Source organism: Quercus lobata, chromosome 4 (assembly GCF_001633185.2).
Source record: "Quercus lobata isolate SW786 chromosome 4, ValleyOak3.0 Primary Assembly, whole genome shotgun sequence".
In the NCBI taxonomy this organism is placed as follows: Eukaryota; Viridiplantae; Streptophyta; class Magnoliopsida; order Fagales; family Fagaceae; genus Quercus; species Quercus lobata.
In genome coordinates, this window is record NC_044907.1 from 10,381,650 (window position 1) to 10,394,988 (window position 13,339).

A 13,339-nucleotide genomic window follows, 5' to 3' on the forward strand; every position below is an offset into this window, starting at 1 on the left:
AACCAATAAGGTAATTTCATTTTTTATTTAATAATTTGGTAAATTTGCTGAAAAATTATTTAAGCACATCCTAAAAGAAAATAGTGTTTATTTAATGTTTTGATTTTGCATACTGATTTATCAGAATACTTATAAAACCGTGTACAATACTTGGGGCAAGCATTAACTTTTAAGTCAATGAGTCAATTCCACTATGAACTTTCCCAGCCAATTTACAAGAACGTGTGTCACGGTGTGTGGTACTTTTTGCAAACCATCAACTTTGTCATCATATTAAAACTAAACCTCCAATAATCATTCACTTTGTTGTTTTAACAAAAAAATGAAGCTTCCACTAACTATCCCATAAGTCTACAAAAATCAATCACCGTGTCAACACGCTGGAACACTTTATTCTCATTGACCTACTCTTCCCCACATCCTACTTAATACTTTTTATTTTTTATTTTTTATTTTTATGGGATAATATAGGATGCCTAAAGATTTATGTTCGGGCTATTGCATCGTGCAATACCACCTTTTATGTGAGGAGAGAAATTTAAAAAAATAAATATGTTATAAAGTTATAAGAAAAAAAATTTTTGATCGAATGACTAAGATTAAAAATATTTTTAATCACAATTATTTAAAAAGGTATAACATGGTATAATGATCCTAACTATTACATCAGATCGGATCTCAACCCAAATGCATACATTCAAACAACAATCATGTTAAAGTATTCATCCCCACATCCCACTTTGTTATTTTCAAAAAGTGAACCTCTCATAGTTTAGTCCTCTAGCAATAATCCACTATGTTATTTTCTTAATAAAGTACAAGAAAGAAAGAAAACAAAAACCCTCCGCTGGCTCTCAAAAATAGTTGAAGGGAGGGGCCCTTGCTTTAAAAAATTCCTCCTTATCCTTTAATAAAGTCTAAGTTACAAATGATTTTACTTAAACACTTCTCTTGTATCATTTTTTTAAACATGAAGTGCCACTCATGGGAAGAGCACTCAAAGCCATAATTTTAAAGTACAAAATTTTTCACATCTAGATATGGTCCATTATGATTAGCGTTTGATAAATAAATGAATAAATAAAATTAATGATGTGCTCATATGAAAGTAATATTATTTCATCACAATAATCACTTAAAAAAAAAGTTTAAAAAATAATGTAACCAAAATTGTTCCACTAAAAATAATTGTCTAAAAAAGATCGAGGGAGCCCTATTTAGTATCTAGTAGCTGGATCCCTCTTCATCTTTCACTTTTATTTTGTGTGTGTTGCCAGAGAGGAGAGTGCTAGAGTTTTTGTGATATTATCATTTATCACCATGGACCCAAAAAAAAAAGAGAGAGAGAATTTGTCTGTATATATTTTATCTTATTTTTATTTATTTCCCATTATTTTCCTTTCAATTTATTATAAGTAATTCTCAACTGAATATATATATATATATGTATTTTTTTTTTTTTTTTTGAATTTTGAATTTTGAATACAACTTGTATTTAGTACTTTTTTGCACTAGACATGCTACGGTGTTGATGCATGTCTCAATCGTGGTGTGTGCAGTACAAAAAAAGCACTAGACACAAGTTATATGCGTTGAAGTTTATATTTTGTACAGATTTTTTCTTTTTTTCTTTTTTAAAATATTACCCTTTTTAGTTTCCTATATATCACAGATAATTAGCAATGGAGAATTTGACCTGGCCCATCATTCATGATTCACGAACTGAGGTCTGCACAGTGTTATCTTTAGAACAGTGAAGAATGATTACCTGCCATCCGTAAGTTGGTCGCAGTCACCATGGGCCCATAGAGAGTAGAAAACAAGATTGATGCGAATAATGGCGTAGCTATAGTCTCATGCCCTTACTCTTTCATTGGCCAATTTGGCCCAAAAGCAACTTTCTTTCGTCTGTGTTGAAGGAATAAAAGTATAATATAAAAGTGTCGGTATGGGAAAAAGCCATTAAAAGCCATCCTAGTTATCTTTTTCCTGTGCATTGGTGGGAAAGGGAGAATCTTGCTTTTCACATTGAGACTAAAAATACAATGTGTAAATGACTGTCTTGTTGAAAAACTATACATTCTTTTTTTTTTTTTTTTTTCTAAGATGCATTTTTTTAATTTAAAAAAATCATTTTTAGATCAAATTATGTCAAAGATGCAATTTTTTTTTGGTAAGGCACTCATCACGTGTGATTTTTTTTCCCTTTTTCATTGATGTTTGTATTTAAAATGTAAAATCAGTAATGTGTATGGATGATATACAATAAAAAATATGTGAGAATCAATACACTTTTTGTAAAAATAATTAAAATACATTGGTTTAAGAGGCTAACAAAGTGTGCTTAGGCTCAAGCAAGAAGGACCACAATTTGCATGGACTGGTCGCATGAGACCTTTGTTTCGCTGACAAATGGGGCCCATAAGTGTGAAACCCACCCTGTTAATGGGCCGAAGGACGTATGTACACACCGAATGCATACAAAATTATTCCCAAAATTACGGCACGATTTTGAACTTGTTTTTTTGTATGTTCATAAATAAGGATGCTATGGGTGTAAAACGCGTAGTTGACTTTGTCAACATTCATGGTGAGAGGATGAAAGGACAAGCCACACCACAAGCCTAGGTTTTTTATTTTGACTAACTTTTAGGGTGATATGTTGAAGAATTTTCTAACTTTACTAATTTTACTTGCTTCACCTTGCTCACATATCGCATTGGAACAACTTAGGTGATTATCTTACAGATTATTTCAATGATACTTGAGTCATTTTAAATGCTCTTTTACATTTCACATTGAAAGACATGCAATTTGCCGTAAAAAATTTCCTCCTTATAATTCAGGAACATATGATTAGTAGGTAGTATGCTGGGCTAAGTCTATGTTATGCACATATTTAAAAAATAAATTTTAAAAAAAAAAAGAAGAAGAAGAAAATTCACAAACACAATTTAAAGTAATGTTAGAAATACAAATTTAATATATATTTTTTGTTTTATAATTGTTGGGGTGGTACATTTATAATTGGAGTAACATCATTTTCATATGAGTTTATCATTGATGCCACTTTTATTCCACAAATTACAACATGCCTTTGTAACAACCGTATAAAAGATTATAAAAATTTTGTTTTATTAAACTTAGTTTTGGTCAATTTAATTTGTATTTAATATCAACATTATTGAAAAATCTTATTTAGACCTCTTTGTTAAGTAAGCAGTGAATAAATTAATTATTAGTCCATTATGCCAATTGAGTGATTACAATTATGTGAAGTAAGCCAAAACCACAAGAAGTTACAATGAAGAAAACCACTTCAAGAAAAGAAAATAAAAAACAAAAGCAATCAAAAAAAAAAAAACTCTAAGGGTAATCTACCCTAATTAAGTATATTCAATATAGGATTATAGGAAGAAAAGTTACAAATCTAGTTCAAAACCTTTGACTCGAAATGCTATCCAATAGACGAACTCACAGCTACAACCCACAACAGTTTCAAAACATTTGAACTTTTCAGTTTTTATACATGAAACTAGGGGCGGAGCCAGGGGGGCATTCCCAAACACCCCCCCCCCCCTTCGACTCCACCTAAAAAAGCTAATAAGATTTAGTAAGTCTAGTAGTAGTATTATGTATAGAACTCTTAAATGTTTTGTCCCATGATAAAACAAAAGGCAGCCCCGACTTAATACACTCTGACACTAAAGAAAACAATTGAGAGATTCAACACTTTTTAAACATAAACTATCACTTTTATTTTTTGAAAAAAAAACTTTTATCTCGTACCTGAATTTCAGCATGTTTATTCATGGAATTTTGAAAGTTTATCCTTTTTTTTTTTTTTTTTCATGGAATTTCAATTGTTTGTGGCTTTTATATTTTATACACAACAATAAAGCCATAGTCTCAATATTTTCACAATAAATTCATCACAAAGCTAAGTGACAAACTGATATTGGTAAATAAAAGATATGTCAATGGTACGCCGAGATGACAAATGGTTTAAATTTTGACTTTCTGCTATGAACTCAAATTTAAACCATTTATAGAATAGAGAAGAAAAAGGCGAAATTCTATATATGTTTTGAAAGCAATTAAAGTAGTGTATACACAACTTTACATGATTATCGAAATTGTCTTTAAATCTTGCCCCTCCCTGAAGTGAAATCCTGGCTTCAACACTACATGAAACCCTTCACAAGCAACCCACTTGTGTTCACAATAAGAACTTCTAAGTTCTAACTGACTTTAAGGACCCTCTTTGAAGGTTTGAATACTGGAGTGACACACTAGTTGAATGATTCTATGGCTTCAACCCTTAAAGCACTAATATGGTAGCAAAATCTTTGCAAATTAATATCTTCTTTCTAAATTAACTCACGGGTTGATCAATCTCAGTCATAGATTCTCTCATGTGTTATGCATGGCTACAACATCTTTAAACCTTGATAAGGAGTGTTAATGACGTACATTTAGATGTTGTTCATGTAGGGCACAAAAATGTAGGCTAGTTATTGACTTCAATTAAGTTGCATTAATCGAAAAGCTGTCGAAAATATTCTTTTAGTCAATTGAGTAGCGATCAAATTAAAGTCCTTTCAAATCTTGAGTTCAATCGATCAAAAGGCAATCGAAATGCTAATGGAATGTCTTCTTTGAGTTACATCTTGACAATTTGATCTTGGACACATTTTGTAACACGTTATAAACCTGATGATTATTACGTTGTCATGGAATTTACCAATTTAAACCTAAAAAATATCAACACAAACATGAATGAACCCCTAACTTTTTTATTTTGGGAAGTTAGGCTGGCTTGCCTAGAACGCCCAAGTAGTCCATTAAAAAAAAGGCCCCCAATGTTACTATAATTAATAGTTTTAAAAAAACTAAATAATTTGTAAACTCTATCCTCCACCTTACCCAATTGAAATTCTAAATTATTTAAATATATATATTATAAGTGTGTCCAATCATTACTAACGACTAACTTTCTCTTTCCACCGTAAATTGTCAACATTAGCCACTTAAAATCTTACATTATTACTCACCAAACAATTTATCTTTGCTCTTTTGGTCTCTATTGTGTGAAAAGTTAAAAAATATTATTGAATTAAAATTTGAACATAAAAAAATGTCTTACTTAAAATTATTGCCTTAAGCCTAAAACTACATGAAGCTTTCTGTTAAAGTACGAAATCTAATCTCCGCTTCCTCGTCTTTCTACTGGCAAAGCTTCCACCTTGAGGCGGAGGATTGTATCTAGAAATGGAAGCTCTGTCCTCCTCACGCTATCACACCTAAGTTGTTGATGATGGCTCTGCATACTTTAATGGACAATGTCGTTTTAACCTTTTGTGCTAATATGAAAATTAAAATGCACATGGGTGATACAGTATATTACAAAAAGAAAATATATGACATGATTATCACGGTGTGTGAATCCCCAAATATATAATGTGCGGAACATATGCGTATTAAAATATAGCATAGTTATTGTCAAAATAATTTTCTTTTGTTTAGGCTCAAGCCCAAGATTTTTTTTTTTTTTTTTTTGGACTAAAATGGTAGAAAAATGTTGGATGATGATCGAAATTTTGACCACTGGTGCTTGGCGGTCATGGCTTGTTTGGTTAATTTTTTTTCATCACTCAATTTTCATCACTCATCACTCATCACTTAAAATACCCCAACTCCCACACCCCACTCGTTTGGCACCATCACTTAACTTGTCATCACTCAAAATTTTCAACTGTTCGTGGGCCCCATACCTGTAACTTGGTGCAGCTTATACCTTCTTCTTTTTTTCTTCAACCCCTAATACCCAAACTCACCAAACCTAGTGGAAAAAAAAAAAGAAAAAAAAAATGAAGAAACCAAACTCATCGAACCCAATGAAAAAAAAAATGTCAAAAGTTGCAGCTGACTTTGACCATGGGACCCAGTATGTAGTTTTAATTACAGAAATGCCATTGAAAACAAAGTAATGGAAACTGAAAATACCTAAAATGTGTATTCAGTTTCCATAACTCATCACTCAAAAATCAAAAAATTGAGTGATGGAAACAATCATCCAAAACCAAGCCAAACAATTATCCATCTGTGGGACCCACTTGTTTTGGAAGATGAGAACAGAAAATTGAGTGATATCACTCAAAACTCATCCCATCCAAACAAGCTCAATGGATGGGCAGATAGGCAAGCGCACTCTCTAAAAGAGAACTCAATGCGAACTGAAGCTTAAGATTAAAGAACTTAATTTGGTATCGTTTTTCTAGGTCAACTTAATTGGCCAAGTTAAAAATTACTATTAACAAGAGAGAAGATCATTTTCCTTTCGTGGCCTTTCTTATGTAAATCTTGGGTCCTAAATCTCATATTCAACTCTTCCACAAACGTTGCAAAGATCAACAAGAAGCAGAAATAAAAAGATCCAAGAGAACAATGGAGGGTGAGATAAACAACTTCATAAAGATATGGTTCTCAGTCTTGCTATGTCTTTCTTATTGCTATGCAATTAGTAAGATAGTCTCCAAAGGTCCTTCAAGACTCCTTTGTGTTCTCCCAATAGTCTGTATCTTCCTCTTCCTTCCTCTTAGCCTCCATACCATTCATCTTGGAGGCACAACTGCTTTTTTCATTGCTTGGCTTGCCAATTTCAAGCTCTTAATGTTTGCTTTTGGTAAAGGCCCTTTGTGTTCTGACCCATCAATATCTCTCTTGGACACTTCATTGTTCTTGCTGGCCTTCCCATCAAGATCCAACAAAACACAAGCCCAAAACCATTAGAGAAACCCCAAAACACCCAAAATAAGATAAACCCTTCTCCACTAAAGTCACATCTAAACGGCCATAATATAATAAACCCACCTCCGAAACAAATAGAGAAACCCAAAAATACCAAAAATAAATCAAACCCATCTCCACCAATTTCACATCTAAATGGCCAAAACAAAGAAAACCCAACTTCCAAACAGACCAAAGAAGGCCATATATCCCTTCCTAATTATGCCATTAAGTGTATCCTTATGGTTATTATGTTTCGTGTCTATGACTATGGTGACCAAATCCATCCAAAGCTCATATTGATCCTCTATTGCTTTCACATATACTTTTTCCCTTGAGATCATTCTAACCATTGTGGCAACCTTGGCTCAAGCCCTGGTAGGATTAGAGCTAGAGCCACAGTTCAATGAGCCGTACCTCTCCACTTCACTACAAGACTTTTGGGGTAGGAGATGGAATCTCATGGCCACCAGTATCCTACGTGTCATCGTATACAATCCTACCCGCCGCTCAATGACACGTGTCGTCAGCCACAAGTGGGCCTCATTGCTTGCTATCTTTACCACATTTGTAGTATCAGGGCTCATGCATGAGCTCATTTTCTGCTACATGGGGCACTTGAGACCCACGCGGGAGATCATGTGCTTCTTTCTCCTACATGGTTTTTGTTTAGTGGTTGAGATTGTCTTGAAAAAGTCATTTTTTACCGCCGGGGGTGGGTGAAGGTTGCCTTGTCTAATTACCTCACTATGGTTGTTCTTTCCTCAATACTTCCAGTCTAAGGTTGATAAGGGTTTTGGAGAGTACGCTTTATTTTACGAGTATCTAAATAATGTTACTCACTCAATTAAGGAATTGTAACTAAGTTTTACCTATGTTTGAAGTGAAAAAGAAACAACAACAAAATTATGGAAGCAATAATTATCTCATCCACCTTATGAATCTACAGTTTTTGAGAAATCATGAAGAGTGAGCAGAATATGAAGTAAAATTCTCAAACATAGGAATATAAGGGATAGGGTTAAAACTCCTTGGAGTTAGTAAATTTTATTGTAGGAGGAAATTTAATGTGGTTGGCTGGTTGCCAGTTGCCAGTTGCCAGATATTGTATTTGCAATTCTCAACGAAATGTAGTTTTGAATTTATTGTAATAATTTTTTTTTTCTATGATATATATAGTTTTGACTTTTGACTGAGTTTTGTTACGTGGTAAGGGTTTTTTTTTTTTTTTTTTGACTTGCCAAGATTTTTTTTTCTTTTAAATATTTGCGTAACATAGACTAAGTGGTTAATTAGTGCTGTATGCCAGTAATTAATTCTCAGCACTAGTAGAAATTTTAAGGCAAGTTGCATGCTTTCAATGGGGAATGTAATTTAACCAAAAAAAAAAATTCAAATGATATCTGTAAGACAAATTCTTAGGTTATTTGAATGGGAAATATGAGCAAGGCTAAGTAAATAAAAATTGGGTGCCGACAATGGGTGTTAATGGATTATTCTTAAGAAATTTTTAATATTACTTTTATGGAAGATATAAAAAGTTGTCAAAAGAATTAATTACTTTTTTTCATAAAAAATTTCTAAAAATAGTTCCTAAACTAATGTTTTAGGAAATTTTTAAAAATTGAGTAATTATTAAATACCCCTGGAGTACTATAAATACGTACTCCCCTCCTCTCATATAATTGTGGGTCCCACTAATTAAATTTATAGTAGGACTCACAATTCATGTAAGAAAGGAGAGTACGCATTTTTGGTACTCCCAGAATATTCAATAATTTTCCATGTTTTAGGGCATTCATCAACTTAATTCCTCCATAAAAATTAGTAAAGTGAGAAAACTTTTCAACATCTCACCTTAAAGTTCCTCAAAATCAAGTACCTAGACTATTCAACTCTGCTAAGAAAGTTTGTCTCTATTAGATAAATACCACAAACACAACTTTTTTATTTAATATTTTTCAAAATTAATTGTTGATGTGGTTGACTGAAAAATAGACACAATTTTTTATATGAACTACTCCCTCCATCTCAGTTTGTTTATCTTCTATTCTATTTTGGGATGTCCCAAAATATTGTCTTGTTTTTAAAAATAAAAGTTTTTAGTTTACTAATGTTCCTATTATACCCCTATTTTATTTTCAAAACTATTTGAAAAGAAAACTAACAAATATTTATAAAAAAAAAATAATAAAAAAAAAATCAATCTAATTGGGGCACCTTTTTAGTTGTCTCATTAAGAATAACTCTTTAAAAAAAATAAATAAATAAGCTGATAAATTTATTTAAGGGTAGTTTTGTAAACTTATATATTTTTATAAGGCAGACAAGACAATAAATTATGTTCCTTTTAAAAGTTTATATTTTCAAACAAGACAAACAAATTGGGATGGATGGAGTATTTTTTTTCACCGCTCACCACCAATCATTTCAGTAATTATGAAAAGTATTATGAAAAAATTATGCATATCATTATTAGTGTAGATCTTTTAATTCTCTCCTCCTAAATGTTGTTGAAATCAAAGTACCCAAATTTAAGTCTTGTGATTAAATATTATCCTAAGCATTGTACCTGATCCTGACCCAAATCATTCGCTTCTAATATTTAGCTGAAGGCCCACTACGTTATCACATTGAAGGTCCTTTAGAATGTAGTTTTTGTGTTTGGCCTATGAGTCCTATGGATAGCTCGAAACAACTATTTCTTTCATCAGGAAAACAAAACCATCCACCAATTACTTCACCAGGTTCTTCATCTTGCTCAGGAATATTTTTATCTTGCTTATCCTATAAAACCAAACCAGCAAAAACTCTTCAACTGGCTGTTTGGAAACCTCCAACTAACCCATATGTTACATTAAATACAAATGTGGAGTCATTAGAAATAGTAATGGGCACTGGATAAAAGGATTTTCTATTAATCTAGGAATTGCAAAAAAAATAACCTAGCTGATTTTTGTTGTTTATTATGGACTTAATCTAGCATTGGAAATTAGGTTATAAATATGATAATTTGAAATAATTGATTCACAAGCACTTACTAGGCTAACATCTAATGGTGTACTTACACTAGGCATTGCTATTTTGGTTTCTGACTGTAAGAGTTTGATGGTTCACAACTAGAACATCCACCTCAAGTACGTGTTTTGTGAAGCCAAAGTTGTGTGGATGGACCAGTGAAAAAGGGGCCACAAACAAGAGAAAAATACATAAGAATATGATAGTTGTCCCTATTTTGTGTACCAAAGTTATATATGAGACTTAATGTATCTGGAATCCCCACAAGAATACCCTACAAATGCTCTGTATGTATAAACAATTTACTTAATTAAATAAACCTTCCCTTTTTGATCAAAAAAGAAAGAAAAAAATATTTAAGAAAATTATACATAATAGGTCTAGTGTCTAGAGCTTAGAGCACTCTCATCAGGTGTGCCAAATGCCAAATATTTGGCATTTGGCACACCAAACACCAAAAATCCTCCCTCATGAGGTGTGCCAAATGCCAAAACATTTGGCATATGTGAACAGTTCCGTTCTAAAAATAGAACGGTACGGTCAGCCATGCTATTTATAAAAATTAATTTTTTAATGGTTTTCTCTCTCCTCTTTCATGTTTTCTTTTTTTCTTTTTTCTCTTTCTCTCTTTCGTCCGCCTCCCTCATTTTTCTCTCAGCCCTTCTCTCTCCTCTCTCTCTCTATCTCAGCCTCTCTCACAATCCGCCAAGCAGCTCGCCTCTCCTCTGGCGCCAACGCCGCTCGCCTCCGCCGATGCCACTCCAAGCAACTTCCCTCCGCCGGAATCTGCCCGATCTCACTAAGATCCGATTCACCTCCTCCACTCGCCAGCAGCTCACCTCATCCACTCACCAAGCAGCTCGCCTCTCCTCCAGCGCCAACGCCGCTCGACTCTGCCGATGCCGCTCGCCAAGCAACTTGCTTCACCTCCACCGATGTTGCCGAAATCTGCCCGATCTCACTAAGATCCGATTCCCCTTATTTGTTTGGATTGTTTATGGTTGATTTTGGGGATTGGATCTGGTTTGAGAAATTGGATTGGAGGATAACAATGATTTGGGATGGGTTTTGAGGTTTGTGAATGTGGTGGGTTGTTATAGATTTTTTTTTTCTGGTTGGGTTTTTTTTTTTCTGGTGGCGTTGGTGAATGTGGTGGGTTTTTTTTTTTTTTTCTGGTGGCGTTGGTGAATATGGTGGGTTGTGAATGTGGTGGCATTGGTGAATATGGTGGGTTTTTTTTTTCTGGTGGCGTTGGTGGATGAGTTTATGTCGGTGGTGGCTGCCGATGTTGTTGCGGCAGTGGTGGTGGTGGGTGCCGTTGTTGCTGGTGTTGTTGCTGTTGATAATGGGAGGAATTAATATATTATTTTAATGTATTGTAAATATTATTTTAATGTATAGAATTGTAGTATAGAACATCTGATAAATGGTATGTTGTAAAATGATGTGTTAAAATGGTAAAGTAGGATTTTGGAGTGTCAAAATGGCATTTTTTATAAGAGACCTGATGGGAATGCTCTTATATCCTCAAACATGTTCATCTTTATTATTCATTTTATCACCCATGAACTCAAAAAAGTGAGAGAGGATTTTTCTATATATATTTTATCTTCTTTTTTTCCCCCATTATTTTCTTTTCAGTTTATTATAAGTAATTCTGAATATCTTCTTTGTGAATTTTCCATTTTGTATTTTTTTTTTTTTTTGAAATATACCCTTCTTTGTTTCCTATATATCACTGATAATTAACAATGGAGAATTAAACCTGGCCCATCAATCATAAACTGAGGCCTACATGAGTTGGGTGTAGTCACTATTGGCCCATCAATGAGACTAGAAAATAAAGCGAATAATGGCCAAGCTATGGTTTGATTATCTAACTCTTTCGTCGGCCAATTTGGCCCAAAAGTAACTTTCTTAGTGTAAAGGAAGAAAATGGAATATTTGTGTCGGTGGGGGAAAAAAACCATCCTAGTTGTCTTTTTCTTGTTCATTAGTGGGAAAAGGATAATCTTGTTTTTCACATGGATATGATCTATTTGAGAATTTAGTATTTTAGGAATTTAAAAGTGAAATATAATATTTTTATTTAAAATTTAAAGTTCGATTTCATTCTTTATTCGATGAAAATATGATTTTAATTGACCTAATTTCTAATCAAATTAAATTAAATATAAATTAAAACTTGTAAAAAGAAAATCATATGATATCTTTCATGATGTTCTATATCAATAATTTGAACACCACATCCTCTTTTTTATTATCTACTTATTAATAAATAAATAAATTTGAAAAATCAATCAATTGACCAAAAACTATGGAGCATGTGGATGGCATTACAAATCATAGGTTACCACTAGCTTCATTTCCATTGACCCATCATATCAAACTCTTAAATCTTAACCATGCACAACCACCTACAACTTTTCAAATTGAACCCTAACCTCCATAAAATTATCATCCACAAACCGAATCCACCCCCAATTAATAATCCAAGCCTCTTATTCTTATATGGCATTAGTCCATTATTAGTTTGACATGCTGAGTTCTTTGTTAACTCATCATGTTATAATATAAAGCCCAATTGGTCTTAGGTTTATTGTACTTTGCTTGTACTACACTCATATGTCAGCCTATATAAATAAATCTCTTATATAATTTTTGTTCAAAATTCACATACGAGTGAAGTTTCACATTGAATAAAAATTATAAGAAAGAGGTGTTGCCTTCCTCACAACTATATTTTTTTTTTCTAAGTCTATCATAGTTATAGTTTAATACGAAGTGTCAAATTTTATGGTAAATACAATTTCCTTAGAAAGAAAACATAATAAAGTAATGCAACTTTTTTGCTAAGTAATAACGTAATGTCAATTATTAGCCAAATAAAGAAACTAAACATGGTCCAATCCAATCCTATTATTTATTTGCAAGGCTTCCAGTTCAATATTCAAATTTCAAAACATAATAATAATAATAATAATAATAATAATAGTAATAATAAAGTTTTATTGGCTTTTAGGCGCACAACTTAGTTAAATGGGCTGCATTTTGTAATTATGGACCTTCTTCCAACTTTTCCATTCCTATCTAGTATATAAATTCATGTTATTCAGCAACAACAAGCAAAAACAAAAAGAACTCACTTTGAAATTTTCATCATCCTCAAGATGGTGAAGGGGAAGAGGTTTGATAGACTTCTAAATAAACATGCATTACATTATTTAAGTGTTACAAGGATGAAAGTGCTTTGCTTAGGTATTTGTTATACTTGGGATAGTTTTGTATTCCAAACCCCTTTTTTTTTTTTTTTTTTTTTTGAGAATCCCTCCAAAGATTTTATAACTTAGAAAAGTGGCATATCAGCCAAAACAAGAGTACTAATGTCTAGAGGAACAGATTTCGTCCAAATAGAGAAAGAAGAATAAAACCTATCTCTCTTTGCCAAGGTATAAGCAACATAATTACCTTGCCTATAAGTATGAGAGAAACTAAAACTCCTAAGGGAGCTTACATAAGACATAGTATCTTT

General features: G+C 32.7%; 1 pseudogene; it reads left to right on the plus strand.

Annotated features, from left to right (window-relative positions):
• Positions 1-6,444: 6,444 nt before the first annotated feature.
• Positions 6,445-10,879, plus strand: LOC115984570 (annotated as a pseudogene).
• Positions 10,880-13,339: the final 2,460 nt, after the last annotated feature.